Below are 21,579 nucleotides of genomic sequence, written 5' to 3'. Positions count from 1 at the left end.
ACGCCAAAATATGTGATGTATGGAGAACAGTTAAACCAGCAGAGAGCCACAGCGGGGCTCTGTCCAGTGCCTATTGGAATAACAGCACCTATTGAAGTACCAACACCTAAGCAAACCTGGACAGTAAGTTACCCACTGAGAAATCCATATCCACAAACACGACAAAAGAACGTTTATCAGAACAGAATACCCGAAGAAACCAAGAAGGTGACTGGTGACGTCATGATAAATCAGACTGACGCACATACAGAATATAATGACCTAAGAATGCTGATAAAGAAACGAAACACCATGGATAAGTGACATCTCAAGCATAAGGTGAAACAGGTGATTTCAAGATGAAGAAACTTAGGCCATATGCCCGACGGAAACATCAAGACAGTTAAAATGTGTACATACGCAAGAAACCACAAGAAGCAAAGAAATCGTGGAGCTTGCTTACGATTAGTAGAAAAATAGATTGCGACAGGCGCCAAATATACATATATCTACCTCAAAAGCACTTTGTAGATGAACGAAAATCCACTGCGCACATGAGCAGAATTGAATAGAGGTTTCTAAAGGCCTCAAGGGGACAGGGCCGCAGCCACAAATCAAGAAGGAAAGACGGAGAGAAACACTGCTGAAGATAGCCCTGTAAAGAGGCCAAGGTCGTATCAGGCTGGAACAGGCTACCAATGCCTACAGTTAAAGAGAAGAATAACAGAGTCTCCTGTTCAGCGAGGTCGAGATAAGCCCAGGACTAAATCAAATACACAAAAGTGCATGAAGAAGAGGCTGATTTCACTGTCCTAGTCATGTGGCAAGGCGGCAGAAAGGGATGAGACTTTCACACCTACGGATGGAGCCTTGTTGTTCCAATACTCCTTAACTTTCTCAGACCAAGAGGCAGACTCAAGGCCAAAGTACAAAGCAGTAATTGACACACGGCCACTAGGTGATGAATGGTTGTATAAATTGAAGGGAAGCTGGGGTGCAGGTCTACTCCCTGCACCTGGTTAATCATTCTGCATGCTGCAAGGCACAAGTGGAAAAGAATGTGTGGGATCGATGCCAACCCAATCATAGTGGACCATGTAATCTAGGGTCCTATAGAGAGTAGAGCCAATGGGACGTTACGCTGTTAGTGACGTTTACAGTAGCCAGTTTCGAAGGAAGGGCTTAGTTGGCCCACTTGACATTATTATCCAATCCCCTCTCCCCGTTACCATATACAGATATAGTACCTATATTAAAGTTACCATCCTATACACAATCAAGTTGAATGTTAGGTTTTTTAGATTACACGTCCGTGATGACGAGTTTTTGGTATAAATGTAGTTTTTCTGAAGTGAATCGGAGTTTAAGCGAGAAGGAAGATCGAGCGGTTGCTAATGTTCATTTAACTCCCGGTTTTCTGTACTTGTCATTGAACAGGCTCCCTTTGGCAAACTATTGAGTTGTCATTATTATTTGATGCGAGACTACGAATCTGCATCCCCATCTGTCTCGAGGGTGCTGTTGCTCATCTTAAAGGGCTGTTTGGAGACCCCCCAGTCTTATGGGGTGGCTGGGGTCCATCCAGTTCAAGAGTCAGACGCACGCTCTCACACGGGTTCACCCTTGCCCACACAAGCAGACACAAATGAACAAAACACATGCTGCTGTGGTACTCTGTTGTGCTCTCTTGTGCGCGCCCAGGCTGTGGCGCAGTCACACCCGGTACTACCGGGATATGAAGGTGGGAATGGGGATCAGCAGGGCATTCCACGGGAAGGCAGAATGGCGAGGGCTCCTTCTGGATCCTGCTGTGCCCACTGGACCGCAGTGCAGTGCATTCATTCTGCATGTTTTCCTACCGGCGCAGTGTGGGCAAGGGGTCGGATTGGCTGCAACGCCTTATGTTCAGGCCAGACTTGATTGAATATTAATTTCTGGCCACTTAAATGGCACTGGAGCAGGGATTTCCGGGGGTAAATCAAGCAGCAGGGCAGCTGATTTGCTGGAATGATGTTCAGGCAGTGATGTGCTAGAACGTTACAACCTCTCCTATTGGACAGAACGCCAAGTGTTCAGATGTGGTGAGGTGGGGCACCAGTCACAGGGCCAGGGCCTTCGGATATGGTTCTTGTGGTGGGTCTGTTCCCAAGGGAGCGGCAAGTAGGCCTTCATCTCACCGCCTAGTTAATGGTAAATGCGCGTGCCACTCACTTTAGTGACTTCTGTTCTTCGGGTCCACCAGCCACCTCTCCCTTCAAATGGCTCACGGTTCATCCCTGTTCTCAAGCGTGCACCCGTGCTAGTTATCCGGGCAGACGGAGAGACCGGGGGCCTGATTTACGACGGGATTGCGCCGTTGGAACACGCTTTTTTAAATCAGGCCCAAAGAGCTGGACAGGAAAGCCTGGGAGGGCTGCCGATGGCGGGTGATGCTCTCAGTGACTAATAACTCCATGCGTATACAGTGCGTGACGCCACAGCTGTCCTGTTTGAATGTGTGTGTAACGCTGTGGCCACCTCAGTTGCACTAACTGCTCACGCCATCGGCCGTGGAACTCCTATCCCTGCGCGCGCGCTCACACACCCCCACTTCTTGAACTATCAGTTAAACGAGGCGCTGGTGTAATACGTTCTATCTACGACGCCAGAGATCTGGATTAGTCCCCAGTGTCAGGTGTGAGATGCTCGGCCAGCTTTGTGTATTCTGGGTCTCGTGTCCATTATGAAAGCGGGGCTACAGTGACCAACATTTGCACTGAGGTCACACCTGACAGCAGGCCAGGGGTGTAGACTTTTGGTTTTCCCGGTGGGGTCAGGGGGTGGGGTGGGGGGCGGCGCCCCCGCGTACTCGGTGCCCCTGCCTGACAGGGCCACATGCGATCTCTGTGACACGTTAACGGTGTTTATTTTTGTTTTGTAAAGTGACAGCTTTTCGCCGTACTACCGCCACCACGCAGCGCCTTGAAACCCCTCGAGAGCGGCGGGGGGGTGTGAGAATGGGCAGGCTGAAGAAGGGACGCCGGCAGTGTTCGGATTTGGGGGTGCTGCTGGCAGTCCTGCAGCGCCTAGTGCAGTTCTGCCAGCGCCTAATCCCGACGTTCCGGGCCAGGCGAGCGTCTCATGGTAACCGATGCCCCCACCGGCCACAGAGCCAATGGGCCTCCAGTCCCCACCCACCCAGAGCCCGCTGCAGCGCCCCGCTCCTCCCTCTTCCTTTTCCCAGTGGGTGTTTGGCCGGAGAAGTCCAGATGGGCTTGGCAGATCCAGGCGGTCTGTGCAACACAGAGGCGCTCCAACTTTGGGGGAGAACGACCACCCAGCGCCCCGAGATTTTGGAAAGGGGGGGTGGAGTTCACACGCTAGGATTTCGGTAAGTCATAGTTTCAAGTTTGTTAGGCTTCTTCGCCAAGTTTGTTAAGCGGAAATTTTGGTGTGCTACAAGGAACCTCTCGTAAAAGGGGGGCGGGGTACAGCCACTAAATAAATCACCCAGCAGAGGACCCCCAATTTCGTTTGCAGTGGGCGGGGTTGCAGGGGAGTTCAAGGACAGGTCCTTTTGGCATGAATGTATAAGGTGCGCAATAGCGTAATGTATTCCGTTTCTTCTTGCTCCCATATGTTGAGCGAAGTGGACATTCACATAGATGGAAATCACGTGATTTGCCCAGGGTCACACAATGCAGTAATTTGGGGAAGCCGTGATTAGAACCCAGATCCCCCTCGTCTGAAAAGTGTGCCACTATTCAACAGCTGCTGTCTGCATAGAGGTTTAGCGGTCCTCTGGCAGGACTAAACAGCCCTGTTACCGCCCCCCCCCCCTTCCCCTCTCCCCCCTCTTTGCCCCCCCTACCCTCATCAACTCCCGTGCTGTTGTTCTGTCCTAAGATTAATTATGGACTAGAAGTTCAGAAATGCAAAGAAAAAGCGGGGCTGGGTGAAACTCCCATTTCACATGGGGACAGCTCGCGATCCCCGGGAGCGCACGCAGCAGGTGGTCTTCAAGCCCTTTTCACAAGGTCGGCGGGGGGTGGGGGAGTTCTTAGGGGGGTCGCGCGCTGAATGTTTGCAGACCAGACATAGCCAAATAGTGTAACATGTCATCTAGTGCACACAGCGCACCGATCTGCATCCATGCGCTTTACAGATGGCGTGGTTTTGAACATTGCGCAGAACACGTGTCTAGCATTTTTGACATGAGCATCAGAGGGTGAGCGTGTGTAACATACACTCCTGCCTGTTTACGCTCCTCGGGAAGGCAGCACTCGTACACACGCGATGGCAGGAATGGTTGTCATTCCTGTGACGGGGCACGCAAGGGTAGTGTTCAGCCCCGCGAGGAGTACCGCACCCCCCCTAGCCGCCCACCCCACCTGTCACCTCAGCGGCTCTCAGAGGCGTGCAGACGGCGGAACTGGAAAGAACTCCGAACCGTCATAGGTTGGGACAGAGTCATCCACACACACGTTTTGGAAAACCCAGTTCTATGGGCAATACCTGGCTGCCGCCTGTTGTGTGTTTAACGCAGATCACAAGTTGCAGTCAGAGCAGCAGAGCGGAGTAAGGATTCTCCCGCTAGCTAGAGCGAAGGGTGTGTAATTGACATGCCAAGGCTTTCATTTCAGTGAAATGACAGCGGGGCGATGCTCCCAGACCATTTAGTGTGATACGGAAATCTCTGGCCCCCGCAGGAACAATATAGCAGGGTGGGTTACACCCCCTGCCAGTGAGACCTGGGAGTAACCTGCACACCAATCTGCAATGCTACTAAAATAGCGCCCCGGGTTCCAGCTATTGCTGCATAGATGCCATGTCTATATTGCAAATCACAGCATTCAATCCCGGCAAGGCAGTGCCACTGGCTAATGCTTGTGTGGCAGAGATAAGCGTGTACGCGCGATAGGAGACAATTCACACATCACGTCTGCCGAGCGGTCAAGACGCTACTATTCATCTAATCACCTTCACTTGATACTATGTCACATATAATGCTTGCCAAAAGTGTACTATGTATGTATGTAAATAACCTGTATTGATTCCATAGGTGTCCCTGACGCCCGCTGCAACTAAGCTATTCGCATGTAACAGCGCCTCGATGCCCATGTTTGTGCGCAATATAAATCTAAATAAATAACTAGTGGAATATTGTCTGTGCTTGTGTTACAAATCACAAGAAGATAACTCAGCGTATTAATGTACCTGCTGCAGAGAGCTAAAGCATCCATCGCAGCAGAAACTACACCCTCTGTGCCAGTCCCATTGAATCAGGCCAGGTCATTTGCAGGGGTTGACCCCGCCACCCCCCTCTGATGCTATAATGCTACTGATTCCTAGTCACACTAATACTATATTACTGCAGATGCTGTAATCCTAGCCAGGCATCCGTGGTATTAGAACATCTGTAGTATTGTAGTATTAGTGGGGCTTGTGCTGCCCGGCTTCCACGGTGGGTGCACGCGGTGCTCTCTGCCCTGCAGACACCCGCTGCAATGAGACCCCCGGTGGCCCCTCCTCAGCCCCCGACAGTGTTGATGTTGGCTCTAAACAGTCCATCACTTGGCGGAGACTGGTTCTTGAGCACCTCTGGTTTAAAGAGCCCCTTCAGCCTCCCATCTAGCTCTAATGCCAGCACGCCAGCATGTTCCCTTCTTCACGGCTGATTTATGTTTAAGCATGTTCCCCTTTCTTTTTCCCCTGGGAAGCTTAAGCATGTTTGAGTTTTACTGACGAAGTCTTCCATAGCGGGAGCCCTGGTTCCAAGGATCCAAGCTTCGGATACTGGAGTAATAGTAATGCGAGTATTGAGCGCCTGCCACCACAGCTTCTTGGCGCTCATAAGGATCCACCTATTCACATTAAACGGCAGGGGCTAGGTTATCAGAGACCTAAGATGACACAAACCTGCCAAGAATAAAGAGTGCTGGGGTGAGAGCGTGCTTTATAATGGCGTGTTCTGCTACGTGTTCCTCTGGGCGTTTGACTTTTTGTACTCATATTATTAAGCGTGTTTCTTATTGGCCGCACATATTGAGCTGTTTAACATTTCACCTACTTCACACTCGTGAGCCTCCAACATGGTCGAAACGTGTCTATGATTGTTGAACGTCTTTGAGAGATGGCGGCTTCTGGCTGACAAAGTAACAGGTGGTAACGGAGCTTTCAGAGTAAGGCCTTGCGTCAATCGTTCATCGTATAAAGGGAGAGTGTGGCTGTTCCGCGGTAGTTATGTGCACCCCCACAGATTCGTGTCTGGCCAGGATTTTGGGATAAAAAGAATCTGGTATCGGCACTGGGGAGAGGGCGTTGAATCTCAGGAGGACTTTCTCCTCTCTCTGGCGCTGTGTTCCCAGTTTATAGAATAAGAGAGAATGCGCAGCCGCTCTTGGGTTTCCAACTAATACAAGGTCCCCAGTCTGGAAAAAATGCCGGTAATACCGACACCGAATTTTTTTTCCGAACTGGGGAAACACAAGTTTACCTTTAGGGGCACTGAACTACTGGAAGGCCTGACCTGCTGGGAGTTCAGGCCCCAACCGGCAAAGAATTGCCGGAATCACTGGCACCAGCACTACATGGAATGGGAATTACTGGCATCTCCGCCGCCCCTAATACCAGGATATCGGCGGGCGAAGCGGTAAGGCAGTTTCGCCGGTATCCCGCCAGTAACTCCGGGATTCAGGCAAAGCTGTGATGAGGGGTTTTTATACTCTTTTGAAGAGGGAAAATATTACCCATACACACATTTTACTGCATTGTGACATATCTAGGTGCACCACAACAAATACACCACAAAAAGCACAGCGAACAGTGCTAACCGAACTGAAGCTGCCAACAGCGCATCACAGCTCCCTTGCTCTTTATACAAACTTTTCCCTGCTTACATACCCCAAACGGCAGCCCTTTCTTCGAGATCTGCCAGAGAACCAGGGGACCACTACGGCGGTGATAGTGCACGGTATAAATATCCTTTAACATTAACATATGGCTCCATGTCATTGGGACACCAGTTGTCCAGTCCTGGGCTTTTATATAACATGCACATGCGATCTGGGAGTTGTGGTCTTCATTAACGTCAATTAAAGAAATCAAAGTCATGTGCCTTATAGCAATAACTTGTAAAAGCTATGCTCAGAACTAAAATCGTGGCATCCTGCTTATCAAACTAACCGTAGCACAAAGACCAGAGAGCCAAAGCCATCTAGGAATGTAATCCGTGCCTTTTATCCCCTCAAGGTTGATGTATAAGCACCTTACACATGCCAAATAAGTAAATAAATAAATAAAATAGAGTACCAATAATTTGGATAGCCACAATGCTTAATGTTCAAGGGTCAGGGTTTCAAAACACACATACGCACACCTGCAGTAGAGCACTCTCTCTCCCATCTGGCTCACATGCATCACACCACCTGTGCTTTGCTCTCCTTTCGCGATCCCACTATACCCCTATTCTCTTACAGCACCCACAGTGCCAAGAGGGCATGTAGTTGTCAGAAGCGGCACTATGAAAGACCCAACAGCACAACTCGTTTCCCTTTAAACTGAAGGTGTTTGAAGGTCGATCGTGCATTCAACCCTCCGGTGTGTGATCGCAAACATTATCAAGCGCAGCTTTGGCAACAGCATTGACCCCTAAAGGTCAATTTCATCACACGGAGGCCATACACGTTGTTGTGCCCGTTTTGGAATTTACATAAAACTCATCTTGAGTTCTCCAGTGTCACCCATGGCATGTGCGGCCGGCATTAGCTTTTTAGCTGTCAATCTGGAGGTACTTCTCTTGACTTAGTAATGGAAAAAGTAAAACTACAGGCCCCAGAATGCAAAGTCAAGATCCTAACAAAAAACACCCTGCACATAACATGGGGCGAACTGAGATCTCTTCTGGACGAATGCAATGGTTCACATATGCTGCACGGTAACCGGGCAGTCCACACTCCAGGGCTCGAGTCGAGGGTACACGCGGATGGACGCCGTCCCCCCACTTTTTTCAGAGGGCACCTTGATATGCCCATTTCTGGTGATGCCACATTCAATTGGCATGTTAATGCGCCCCCCACACTTTTTTTTTAGGACTTGGCCTCAGCCGCACTCGAACCTGCAACTTTTATGTGCAAGGAGTTCATGACCTATGGATTGAGGAACCCCATTCCTCTGACCTCCTAGTCCTACCTCTATTTTCACGATTGCCCCTTTGAAGTATAAGTCAAGGCTGTAGTGCATATCTTGCGTTATGCTGTGGTGTTTTATACTGCGCCGCCGCCATGCGCATGCCCTTGTGGTGCTCTGGCGGTTCTGAAAGAGAGCGGGGCTGGGTTAGGTTCATATGGAAAGATGGAGCACACTAGAGGGCTTTGCTGTTGCGTTCATGTGGTTCAGCAGCACCCAAAGTCGTGTGCGCCCGGCACTGTGTGTGCACCTGTTTCTAGGTGGTTCATGTTGAGAGCACTTGGGGCGACTGTATCCAGGGGGGAGGAGCCTCGTGTGCCTTTACCGTGACGTGCATTGGTCGGTACTGTGATATATACATTGTTTGCAGCTGTGTCTTGTTTTGGGGTTTCATGTTGCAAATTTCCATTGGTGGGTGGCTATTTTGGGTTGTGTGCTGGAGTGTAGAATTTGAGCGTGTTAGTGCTGGGAGCAGTCAGTAGAGATCTTGGTGGGCCTTTGGCGCATCCAACCATTGCAAAGGCAATTTCACATTGGAAAAAAACAGATCACCTTTATTGGAGTCAACGTAATGGGCGGTCCCAGCCTTGCTCTGTGTACTTGGCCTAAAACACTCACTGGGTGGCCCTTTGCCATTCCCGGGATCCACAACCGGTGCGGCCAGCACTTTGGTTTAAGTCCTTCCGGGTGACCCTGTCGGTTCCGATTTTATTTCCTAGCGGACGACCGCCTCTAGTTGTTTTTACTGACAGGCTAGTAAGTCTCCCACGCCTTTGCATGGAGCAAATAACCCCGGGTCCACTGCATTAGTTGTCGAGGAGTCACAACTGTCCTTAAGGGTGTCAGTGCCTCTCCAACCCCAACCTGGCTCATGCGGCCAGCGAGTAATGCTCAGGGCAGCATCCGCAGCAAGACTCCTCTCTGGCTAGCAACGCCCAGCAGGTCCACCTGTGACAGAAAGAGGAACAATTAAGAGCAAACCAACACTTCCTGCGAAAACATGTAAGTCGGTAATAGATATTCGCAACCAAACATCAACTACTGCCGATTAACTAGCAGCCCTTCAAAGCTTGCAAAACTTGCCCAACTTCTTAGTGGACAGTGTGTGCGCGGGTGCCTGTTCCTGGCGGCAGAGAGGCATAGCCCCCCCCCTTGCTACTCTGCGTCCAGACAGGCCACGCCCCTTTCGCCTCCCTCGGGAGAGGCGGGCAGACACAGGGGGCAAAAGGGGCAGCCTGCTCTGCTGGATGTCCCTCTAGCGCCCCCTGCCTAGGCTGGGCCCTCCTCTGATTCTGTTTACACGCTGCCCCTCACGCGAGGAGAAGGCAGGCCTTGAGCTGGATTTGCTTGTGCGTGTGTGTTTGAGGGAGAGCCGTGGGAGGTGAGTGGCCGCTCCGGCCGCTCTGGTAGTCCTACGTTACCTCACACTTTTTCATGGGCCTGTTTTCCTGCCCCCCTCCGACCCACCCCACTCACCGCCCAGAGACGACAGAGGCTGGATGGCTAGGAGCCCCAGGGAGACTGTTCTTTTCGAACTGCTGCCCACATAATGACAGGCTTGCCCTGCCAACCTTCCACTGCAGAAGCCGCTGGCCACGACAGTGCTTTTTATTGTATGAGCAGCAACACATCGTTGTGATTCACGGCGAAGGCTAAACTGCTCTGCTGTTGTGTGTCTGGATACATCATTGCAACCCGCTGGGCCTGCAACGGGCGCCTCACAATGGCGCATTGACTCTCGGAACGGCAGTGCTGCGACATGGTCACTGCTATTGCAAAACCGAAGAGGGGCTTGGCCGGCTGAAGAATGATGGGCTGGAGTGTCGCTCCACCGTTGGCTGCATGGGATTGGGTCACTCTGCATAAATGTGTCGTGGTCCCAGGACAGACAGTCGAATGGATCCAGAGCCTTTCTGCTTGGCCAGCACTCAGAGGTCCTAATTTCAAGCTACCAGTTAGAAGGTGCATGCAGGCCACCTTTTACGGCCCCTCCCTTCCCCCGCTCCATTCTGTTTTGGGTCTAGCCAAGCAGCAATCAGCATTCATCCACTGCCAAATGTGTGCTGATAGCATGCTGAACACCTGTGGCTGGGGATGGCCTCTGAGATCTATCCCAACATCTCGCTGTGTCTAGCGCACCGATATTATTGGATTGAGGGCAGCTGCCTGTTTCTAGCCACTTCCACAAGGGAGGTAGACCGGGTCGGAAGCAGGTTGCTGGACCAGCCATCATTGGCTTTGCGATGCTCCCCGGAGCACAACCAATTCCAACTCCAAAAGTGAAGAGCAAGGGGATCCTCTTTGATTTCAACCCAACCTTCCTTCGCCCCGAGAATCAATGTGGTGGATGGAAGGAATTATGCGAGTCACTCCTGATCAGGGTGTTCCATATGCTATTAGAAGTGAACAATCGTGTAGACTATGTGAGGGCTGCGGGTTTTCTCCCACTTCATCCTCTACACAGGCCTAAGAAGAAGCAGACCCAAGTGCCCAGACTATGCTTCAATCTCAAGAGGTGGAATCAGGTAAGACCTCCTCTCAAGGCCCTCCATTGGCTCCTGATAGAGTAAAGACTTGGACTGAAAGGCCTGTGAACCAGTTACAAGGTCTTTTGTGGAGTTGGAACGAACTACATTCAGGCTCTGGCACCAGGCATAGTTCAACTGAGGACGTGAGATCTGAAATCTACAGCGATCCACCCGCAGGAGGCTAGGCAGACAAAATATGGCAGAACGGCACTGAAGAAGCCAAGTCATATGCGCTCCAGGAAAATCTGGATCAACCATCCATGAGCCAAACTACCAAAAATGCAGGAATGCGGCCAGCTTTCAGATAATAATACAGAGTTTTTCTCAATCAAGTGACTGGGCCTCCAAATAACGTTTCTGCGGGCCTGGACTGTGAAGCGGCTCCATCCGGCCAAGTTCAGTTGCCAAACTGATCCTAGCAGTGACTCAATATATTACCAGCTTCCTCTAGGCCGTACCATCCGACCAGTTTCACCACTTGGCGGATTGCGGATAACAGCTCTCTCCCACACTCACCGACAGCTGACATATTGGACAACCCCGCACCCAAAGGCTTCCACTGGTCAACCGCTCTCTGAAATGTGCGACCGGTGACTTGTCCGGTGTGAGGCAGGTACACTAAATGCATGAGGTAGAAACCCCCTTCCAGTGATGCTGTCACGCAAGCACTTATACGTGAATGCTTCTCTCTGATTCTTTGCATAATAGCCTTGTAATTAGCGTCTTATATGCTGGCAGTACGAGTGGTATCCGGTGACGCTCCAAAGAGAGGCAGAGAAAGGGCCTTTGTTATGAACTCTATAGCTTAGTAAACCTGCAGTTCACGCGTACTCTATGAGCCAATTCTTGCACTGAATGCGCCAGTCTTCTGCAGGCATCTCTGGTGCAGCAGAGGCCTGAACGCTGTGAGGCCAGTGGAGCTGGGGACATGCCACCAAGCTGCTCCTCATTTGACTGATTTTGCCACGGGCGGGCCTGTCTCGGGAGCATAGCTCAGGGGAAATGCGCTCGCCTCGGAAGCAAGACGACGTGGAGCAACACAGGTTCGATCCCCGGGTCTGCGTTTCAGTAACCAATTACAATTGGGGGCACTGGCCGTGCCTGTCGGGAAAAGGCTAGATTTCTTAAGTGTATAAATGGCTGCCTTCCTTACACTAGTTGGGAAAACACCATGACCCTGTTAAAGTGAAAGGCAGAAACGGCCTGTTTTCTCCAGGGACCAGGTGCAACGTTTGGAAGCAGAGCATATATTCCCCTGTTCCCCACCCTTGTGGAGGAACAGAACCTGCCCGCTGGGCCTTTAAGCGGGGCCAACAGACGTTGCTACCTCGTAATGCCCAGGAGGAGGGCATTTTTGCTTTTAGACCATTCCACTTAATTAGGGGGAATGCTTTATTTAAAACCAGGACAGACCAAGGAGAAACATTGGAATATCGGGGCAGAACACTTATACCAATCAGTATAGTTCCCTGCCAGCATTCCAGTGTTCTAATGCAGTGATATCATCTGTAGTGGGGTGGGTGACTCTGCTGGGAACGGTCCACCACCCAAGTTAAGGGCTCCAGTGAAGTTGGGGGTCTGTCAAGGGGGACGGTGGTGCCGTTACAGGCAGGGTCTACCTGCATACCAGGGGTTAGATCACCATTAGCACCCACAATCTGCAGATACCAGTGCTAAAGTTGAGATTGCATTCAAAATAGAAACATAAAACTTAGGTTTCTTCCGGGGATGCCATGATGCTGACAGATTGGGGTCTGTTTTCAGTGGTGCTTGTGAGTTTCATAAACACTGAAAACGGACTTCAACTTTTAGAAGTCCTATGTCGTAGGAAAAAGCTAAGTAAACTGTTCAATAGGGTGATCTCGGCTTTAGGACTGATGTCTGATCATCGCGAGTACTAATGCACACAGACAAATCAAATGCAATCTTGTAAATGTAATCTTAAACTCCACCATGCTTTTTAAGTGGTGTCAGTTGTTGGGGCAGTGGTAGACTGATTTGTAGTTTCTGTTTTTTCATTGCTACCATGTGATCCCATGTCATATCAGATACCTAAAACCTGTACAGACTTTTTCAAAAACAGCGCCATGATGCCTTGGACTCGTAGTTTGGGTTTTCCGATCATATTCATGGAGCTTCAAATCCTCCAATGAAAAGTACTTCTAGATGTAAAAAAATCTACGACAGACTGAAGCTGTCTCACGTGACATAAGGCCCCGGGATGCTCGTGCGGAGAGCGAGTGTTTGTAGAACTAGCATCGCTGACTTATCGAATAGTACAATAATGTCTTCTGGTTATCGACAGTGAATACGTATGAGATACATGAGCACACAACTGATTGCGGTGGAGGTTCTGCAGAGACTTCAGGAAACCTACCTGGAGTTTGACATTGGGTGCCCTGTGACACTAAAGCCGCATTAGGGTGATATATGATAGCCGCCACTTAGCCGCTCTAAGGCACTCAAGGGCCACACTAAGAGTACCAGGCCAGTCTCACATAGAGAGGTGTGAGATCCACGCACAGTAAAGCCACCAAAAGTGGTGGACCACTTGCAAGACATGCATTACATCCATAGCCAGCTACCTGGCCCGAAGTCATGAGGATCTCCAACATCCAGTCCTGGTTTTTTAGTCAACAAGACGCTGCGTGCTGTGTAGAGGCGTTGCTGGGAGTGGAGGGGGGCTGAGGGGTTATAGCCCAATGTCTTTTGGTTGTAGCCTCGGATAGAAGCTCAGGGGCTACACCCAAAAAGCTAGCTAGCCCCGAGTCCTGGTGGCCCCGACATTAGCATAGCCCCGGATCTTTTCCAGACCTAGCAGCAACCCTGGACTTGTCGCCCATAACTACAATGAGGAACGTATTACCTATCCCACGTTGCCAGCATTGCTGGCTAAAAATCCAAGGCTTGAAGAAGACGACCCTCATCATACCGGGACATGTGGCAGCAAGGGGCGTGAGGCAGGGCACTGTAGGTGCACATGTCACGTGTTTAAACTAAGTAATCGTTACAAAACATTCAAGGCGAGTTGCCCAGTCATTGTGGGTTTTTTGTTGTTGCTCACATCGCTTTGCATTCTGGTACTTATAGTTTGTACTTTTCTGATTTTAATGCCGGACTAAAAATGCAGGTGTGAAGCTAGAACTCGCTGCACATCTCCAATTTGCCCTGCACTAGCCTCTGGGTCCTCAGCTCTGTGAGCAAAGGGTTCCTCTTTGGAAACCCTCTGCCACAGATGAAAATCCCCAGTGGTGGGGGAAAAAAACCAAAAAAAAACAATAGAGTCTTCTATTTCTGAAACAAAATGTGTTTTTGTCACAGTTTGGACACTTCTGTGCAGAGCTCCTCATCAGCACGGGCAGGGCAAGCCTCCACCAGGAGTCCTTGGTAAAAGGTTTTGCCAGATGGCCTGGCACGGTTTCTGAAACCCAAGCCATTGTGTCGTAACGTGTGCTTCAGGGCCAGGGGGAGTGCCCGTGCTCTGTTACACGGGCTATTTTTACCTCTCTCACACGGCCTACACTGTACCGGACAAGGTTAGCTTGCGATGTGCAGTGCGGTACAGCTGTTCGGCGCCAACAGCAAAACTTGTGCCACCTCGTGGAATAGTGGGGACTCCTTTTCCCCTGAGTATTTAGAGAGCCTCGTTTCAGTGTCTTAAATCCCAGACCTCCTCACAGTGCTGGCCATATGGGGAGTTCACTTGCAGCCGCGCAGGTTTCCCCAAACAGCATCTGGCTCTAATTGTTATCCAGGAACTCTTTGGGATGTTTCAGTGCAGTCCTCTGGAATTACGAAAACTGGGAGTTAGTTGGTATTTTGTAAGGACTTGCTGCTGGTTTAAAGGGCCTCGAGAGCGCTACCCGTGGATAATAGAAATAATGAGTACCCTCCAAAGGCCAAACTTCTGAAGCCTGCACTTAGAGAAATAACACCCGTTATATCTAACCGCGCGCGCATGGTTTCCACTTCAAATAATCAAGTCACACCGCGGTCAGCTTTTAAGATGCGTTTCTTAGATTTTCAAGTTATCTTCCCACATTGAGGACTCATAAGGATGTATTATTGCCATTATTGTTATTATAGGTTATTTGTGACATGCTTAATACCCAGAGATGTCTAAGCATGGACCCGGATCGGGGATCGAACCTGTGTTGCTCCGCGGCATTTTGTTTCAAAGCGAGCGCGTTGCCCCTCAGCTATCCTCCCGAGACGTGCGGATACATACCGGCGTATACAAAAAAGTTGTAATCGGTTTCTTATATGAAGCTCCATGCTAATAAAATAGAAGCAGTGATGTATTTTTTGAAAATCTAAGAAAAATAGGCCATCGTAAAAACTGGCTACAGTGTTATTTCGCTATTCTAAGTGCAAACCAAGTGCATCGGAATATACATTTTCAGTTTACTGGGTATGCCAAGCTTCTTGCAAGTGTCAAGCTGGGAGCGTCCTGGGAATGTCAAGATGGGAGTTCATTGGGAAACTCAACTGGGGGGCCTACTGAATTATCAGGTTTAGTGAAGTTGAGAGGATGGGGGTGAGGAGAGTAAGAAAGAAAGCTGGAGCAGCAGAAGGGGGGGATAACAGGAGGAGAACATGAGAATGTGCACCAAGATGGCTAAACACAACAACAAAAAGGCACAATTAAAAGAAATGTAAAAGTTCATCTAAGGTAGGCTAGGGTAATGTAGGGCAATCTAAAAGTAATGCAGGGCAATCTGGGGTAATTGAAAAGTAGTCAGAGTGAAACCAAGATAATCTGAGGTGTGTCAAATCATCTACTCCAGTACAAGGCAATCTAAAGTAAATTAAAAAAATCCATGGAAAATTAAAAATAATCTGAGGTAATCCAAATTAATCTAAAAGTAATTTTAGGCACTGAAAGTACATTTAATGTAATCAAATGTAATCTAAATATAGTCTAAAAAGTAATTTAAAGTAATGTAAGGCAATGTCTATTAATCCACATGTAATAAAATGTGATCTAAAATTAATCGAGTGTAATTCAATGCAATGCAAAGTAAACAATGACAATCTAATTTAAGGTAATCTAAGGAAAACTTTATGTGATACGATGTAATCTAAAGTATTCTCGTGTAAATTACAAGTAATCCAAATAATACCAAGATGTTCAAGCACATTCTTTCTGAGACAGACTAAAGTAATGTAAATGTTCCTGCATAATCTACAGTAAAGTAAAAGTGATCTAAACAATCCACGGTAATCCAGGGCCATTTTCCAGAAATCTGTTCTATTTCAATAGTAATCTAGGTTAATCTGAGCCACTCAGAAACCCTAGAGTGATTGTGCCTGTGTGAACTCGGATATGTGGAGATAGTTGTCCACTTTTTGTTTCGCTGTCCCTTATTCTCCATACTGAGATCCACTTGTCTAAAACCCAATCTACAACTAATCCACGGAAGTCCAAAGTAATATGAAGCAATGTAAAAGGCAATATGAAGCAACGTAATGCACTTTAAAAGTAATCCGGGATAATCTACAAATCATAAAGGGTAGTGTAAATTGCCTAAAATATTTAAGGCTAAATTGTGTGGTGAGGTTTTATGTACTACAATGCAAATATAAATGTTGTATGTAGCGTTTAATGCCAGATCCCCTCTTCTAAGCAGTAAATAATCACTGTTATTTATGCAATTTAATGGTGTTCAATTTGGATCTTTGGGATTTTCTCAATTTCCCTTTTCTTGAAATTAAGGTTTACATCGTCACACATTTCTCAATATGTTTCTTCCTTATCTTTATGGGCAGGTTCCCACCCATATACCCTGTTTTTCCCTTACCTCTCCACTGTCCCCACCTTCCTTTCACTATTCGTTGTGCTCACGTCTGTTCTTTTTGTTTTTGAGAAATATTGCGTTTTCATGAAAAAGAATTCTGACGATCCAATGGGCTAAAATCTGTTTGTGTAAACCCCAGTATCCTGGCAATGTACCAACCTCAGAGGGTGAAGGTTTGAGTTGGTCACGCCAGGATTCAAGCGTCTCAAGTGCCTAATGGCCCAATGTCAGAGGAAAGCTCCTACCTCCCCAAGCTATACTCCTGGGTGAGATATTTGTTAAAATTTCAGGAACGAAGGATTGAGGAGAAAACAAGAGGGACATATATGTTGATTATCTCCAACTGTTGCCCCCCCCACCCCCTTGTACAGGTAGGAATATTGAACAGAGGATATGTAACATCAGTGAAATTGCATGGATTCCATTTATTGAAATTGTTAAGGATGCCAGGGGACAGAGAAGTGAGGTCCAGATGGGCAGCAATTCCCCAGTCCCGCGGTGTGGGCCTGCTAACATGCTCCTGCATTGATGTAACAGCAACATTTAGAAGAAAAACAGCTGCACTATTAAGGAACTGCAAGTCAGAAGTAACAGAGGACAGACTAAAGCAGGAGGGGAAGAGATAACCTCAATACAAGATACCCCCAATTCGAATGTGATAAGTGCAGGTACAAAAATGCAAGGGGAAGGAGGGAGTCATAAGAAGGGGACGCTCAAGTCAACAGAGAGAGAATGAAATATGCAGCTAAAGGAGCAAATGCATCAAACTTGCATCTCTTTTGCTGGCATTTCATGACATGACATATCACGACAAAGCACTTCGTGACCAGTAGCATAACAAAAATGAATATGGTTCTCTGGATATGGTTCTCTGGGCACCCCAGATATTCTCACTACCCATAGACATGCAGAGGTTATAGGCTACTCTGGGTTATAGGCTTATCGTTCATAGTGAGAGGTTCACCTGAACTACAGGAGCTGCCTTGTTATCCGGTATGCCCCGGGCCATACTATGTGCTGATATGTCATTTAACGACCTAAAATGACTTAGTATGGCATGACAAATCTCAATATGGTAGATGACAGAGGCCATATGGCGGTATGACATGGCAGATCAAGGCACATCCCTGCATGACATATCATGACCAGTAATGTCATGCCATGAAAAACTGTTTTCAAGCTTTGAGCATGGCGACATGTTAGCCCTTTGCATCCGCGCCTACTTTAATAGCAGGTTTAGTTTGCTGGTTGTAGAGCTAGCACAATGTTATGCTTGGCGTAGCAATGGCACAATGGAAGGATTTGCACGAGTGCAGCGTTGGCATAATTACTACATCTGTGCTGATGTTAGTTCCAGTGTTCATTCTGTTGCAAATGTTGTCATTGCACCAAGGTTGAGTCTAGTGCAGTGACAGCAATTGTGCTGGTGTGCCAACGAGGCAAATACTTACATTGCATCAGTGCACTACCACGCGTGTAGTCGTTCCACTAGCCCTGCAACCCGCTCAAGTTCCGTCACTGCTCCTGCACCAAGACTAAGGTAATAGGACAACTTATGATGTCTACAGCAATAAGTGCCCAGAGAGACGTGCTACCAGAGGCCTACCCAGACCTGTTTGCTCAATGGCTGGACCGTCAAGGGTTTGAATGTCAGTACCGGACAGAGCGGGAGGGGGGCATAACATTTATTGCTGTGTCAACCCTTGGTTGGAGCTGTGGTGTCCATCAAGGCCATGCACCATTTTTGGGAGCATTGGCCTCTCGTCCTTTTAGCACAAGCACCAGAAGGTAATACCTGGAGGGAGAAAGTATTTAAGCCCGGGCAATGATGGGTTAAGTGAACACAATGGAAATCGGCAAGAGTGAGGGTCGCCTTGGAAACTGGAAATGATGTGCAAAGCGGGCATAATGTAAGCTAGCATCACTGTTCTACGCTGATCTAATGGAGCTATGCCGTGTTGAGCTAAATAGGTGAATGGAAAATGTTAATGCTCTGCAAGTAACTGGCTATGTACTAAGTTGGTTTTCTGTAAACTGGCAATGATGTCCTAACTAGGCATAATGAAAATCGATAATAATGTGTTAGCTAGGTTCAAATACATACGCATAAAGAAATAGAGAGAATAATACTTTTTAAAATCAAAATATTTGGAGCTTTGTAGTGATTTAGGGAATTTTATTCTGACAACCTGTTTCTGAGCATTCCTTGTATGGACAGCTAACGTAGACACATGGAGTTCAAGGAATTGGCCCACAATCACACGCTGTGTAGAATCTGGGAAATAGGATTAAAATCCAGGCAACATTTCAACCACCAGACTAAACTACTGATCCATCTGATTTTGAGGAGGAACATTTGAGGATATATCAAAGAGAGAAGAAGATCACTGAAGTCTGCTTCTGCCATGTGCTGGTGTGGAGAACATGTCAGAGCACGGGGCTTATTTAGGAGCTGTGTTTAGTGCGAGCCACGCTTAGGGAGTCACTGAAGCAGTGTGGAGAGCGGATAACAAAGCAAACATCCATTTCACTTTTAAAAGAACATATATTCTTGTCCTGGACTCCGGTACGTAATGGATACTGGATGGTGCTGGAATAAAATAAATACTTCAATGAGATGTGGGGGATGAGGAGAGATGGAAGGAAGGGGGTGGTTAGGGTACACAGGAGAGAGGGAAACAGGAGCAGAAATCCAGGATACCCATAAAAAACCACCAGGAAATCTCCAGAGTTGCTTGTCACTGCTGCTAGCCACCTTAGAACTAGTCTACCACTAGGCTCAACTCGCTCGATCAGATGAGTTTCTCAAAATCTGAAAAGTGGCCAGTGGCATATGATACACCAATCAAGCGCCTCCATGCACCAACGCTGGAACTGTTTGCCTCCCACCAGAGACGTCTTTATGGGAGGGCAAAAGGGGCACTTACTCAGGGCCCCCACCTTGGAGGGGGCCCCACAAGGATGCCTGATCTAAAGTAAGATTCCATTGTTCACCAGAATTAAATAGCACACGCCAGGAGATTTTATGGCATGCTCCTGAGGCGCTAAACCTATTGTCTGTTTGTTTTGACAAGTACATTCTGCCTTGATCAATTAATCATGTAATGCTTTCTGTGTTCACTGTGGAATACATAGTTTGTGTGTTCCGTACTGCACAACTTCTGTAGCATTCTTTCCTTCTTGTGGGAATTATGTTGATCATGTGCAATAGCCAAAGTTTTAATCCATATTGATAAATTGAGTGCCACAATGGTTCAGGCATTAGCTCAGTGTGTTAAGCACGCATTGCAGAGATGTGTGTTCATATGAAATATTAGAAGAGCACATTGCAGCAAGGCTGGCTGAACCTTTCGTCTGAAGTTTATAAACCTACCTGCATATGTACTTGGTTTTGCAGCATTAGAGGTGCTATTATCAGCAATGTTCCTGCACCAGATAGGGGTTGCTATAAAAACTAACATGTCATTCGTATGGTGAAGGTCTAGTAATTGGTTTGTTCAGATAGGGCGTTCTAAAACCTAGGCAATCCCCTCTAAAGATGAGCATAAACGATAAGTCCAAAAGGTGAATAAAAGACTGTGGAAACAAAGTGTTCATGCTTGTATCCTGGCTTTGCCAGCAGACAATACAGTGATCCTGGTCAAATCATATATATCTTGCATTACTGCACTGTTTTATGTGATGTTTGCCTTCTTGCATGCTGGTGGCATCGTTTAGTTCATTACTTGATATTTCTTCTTATGTAGGCCATTTGAGTGGAAGGAGTGGTAGACAGGAGAGAGCAGACCAGATGGTGTAGGCATTGGGCAAGCATAGTTTAAGGTCTGTTTGTTCGACACAAAAAACTTTTCGCTTTTTGTATAAAAGTCAAAGGTTTTTCTGCACGTTTCTGAATGACAATTTCACAAGCCATTTTTTGGAAGTATTTAAAGCTTAAAAGTAGAAAATACATACCTAGATTAAATCTGTTAAATCACATCGATTGGTATGCTGGTACTTATATACTTCCCTTGATGATGGATAGAATGTTGCTAGAATCATTCCCATTTTGCGTAACACCCTTCTGTAATATTTTGGTTTTAAAAATTGTCAGGTTTGGAAATGTGATTTGTGTACTTTGCAAGTCAGGTTTATAAAATTTGATTGTTTTAGTACATTGTAAGAGCTGGAAAAGAAAGTGTTCAAATGCAGAAATTGCAGAGTTGGCACAAATCCCAGCTTCACCCCTTAAGCAATATGTGATCCTGGGCATCTCATTTAATCTTGTATTGCTATAAAAACTAACATGTAATTCGTATGATGAAGGCCTAGTAATTGGTTTGTTCAGTTATGGCGTTCTAAAACCTAGGCAATCCCCTCCAAAGATGAGCATAAACGATAAGTCCAAAAGGTGAATAAAAGACTGTGGAACCAAAGTGTTCATGCTTGTATCCTGGCTTTGCCAGCAGACGATACAGTGATCCTGGTCAAATCATATATATCTTGCATTACTGTGCTGTTTCATGTGAGGTTTGCCTTCTTGCATGCTGGTGGCATCGCATCGTTTAGTTCATTACTTGATCTTTCTTCTTATGTAGGCCATTTGAGTGGAAGGGGTGGTAGACAGGAGAGAGCTGACCAGATGGTGTAGGCATTGGCCAAGCATATTTTAAGGTCTGTTTGTTTGACACAAACAACTTTTTGCTTTTTGTATAAAAGTCAAAGGTTTTCCTGCACGTTTATGAATGACACTTTCACAAACCAATGTTTTGGAAGTATTTAATGCTTAAAAGTACAAAATACATACCTAGATTAAATCTGTTAAATCACATCGATTGGTATGCTGGTACTTATATTCTTCCCTTGATGGTGGAGAGAATGTAACTAGAATCATTCCCATTTTGCGTAACACCCTTCTGTAATATTTTGGTTTTAAAAATTGTCAGGTTTGGAAATGTGATTTGTGTACTTTGCAAGTCAGTTTTATAAAATTAGATTGTTTAATTACATGGTAAGAGCTGGAAAAGAAAGTGTTCAAATGCAGAAATTGCAGAGTTGGCACAAATCCCAGCTTCACCCCTTATGCAATATGTGATCCTGGGCATCTCATTTAATCTTGTATTGCCTAA

At 47.2% G+C, this 21,579-nt stretch overlaps 1 protein-coding gene across 2 annotated transcripts in view; it reads left to right on the top strand.

Moving 5' to 3' along the window:
- The first annotated feature begins 3,216 nt into the window (after positions 1-3,216).
- The window catches only part of PRX (periaxin), a 213,346-nt gene continuing 194,983 nt past the window's right edge, over positions 3,217-21,579 (top strand). The window contains exon 1 of one of the 2 annotated variants that reach the window (XM_069644486.1): positions 3,217-3,349. The gene's annotated coding sequence lies outside the window, so the exon portion shown is untranslated. The remainder of the gene's footprint in view (positions 3,350-21,579) is intronic. The other variant, XM_069644485.1, reaches the window with a different exon arrangement.

Source organism: Ambystoma mexicanum, chromosome 2p (genome assembly GCF_040938575.1).
Source record: "Ambystoma mexicanum isolate Mex_15411 chromosome 2p, UKY_AmexF1_1, whole genome shotgun sequence".
In the NCBI taxonomy this organism is placed as follows: Eukaryota; Metazoa; Chordata; class Amphibia; order Caudata; family Ambystomatidae; genus Ambystoma; species Ambystoma mexicanum.
Note: the sequence above shows the minus strand (reverse complement) of the source record. Positions and strands in the feature narration are given on the sequence as shown.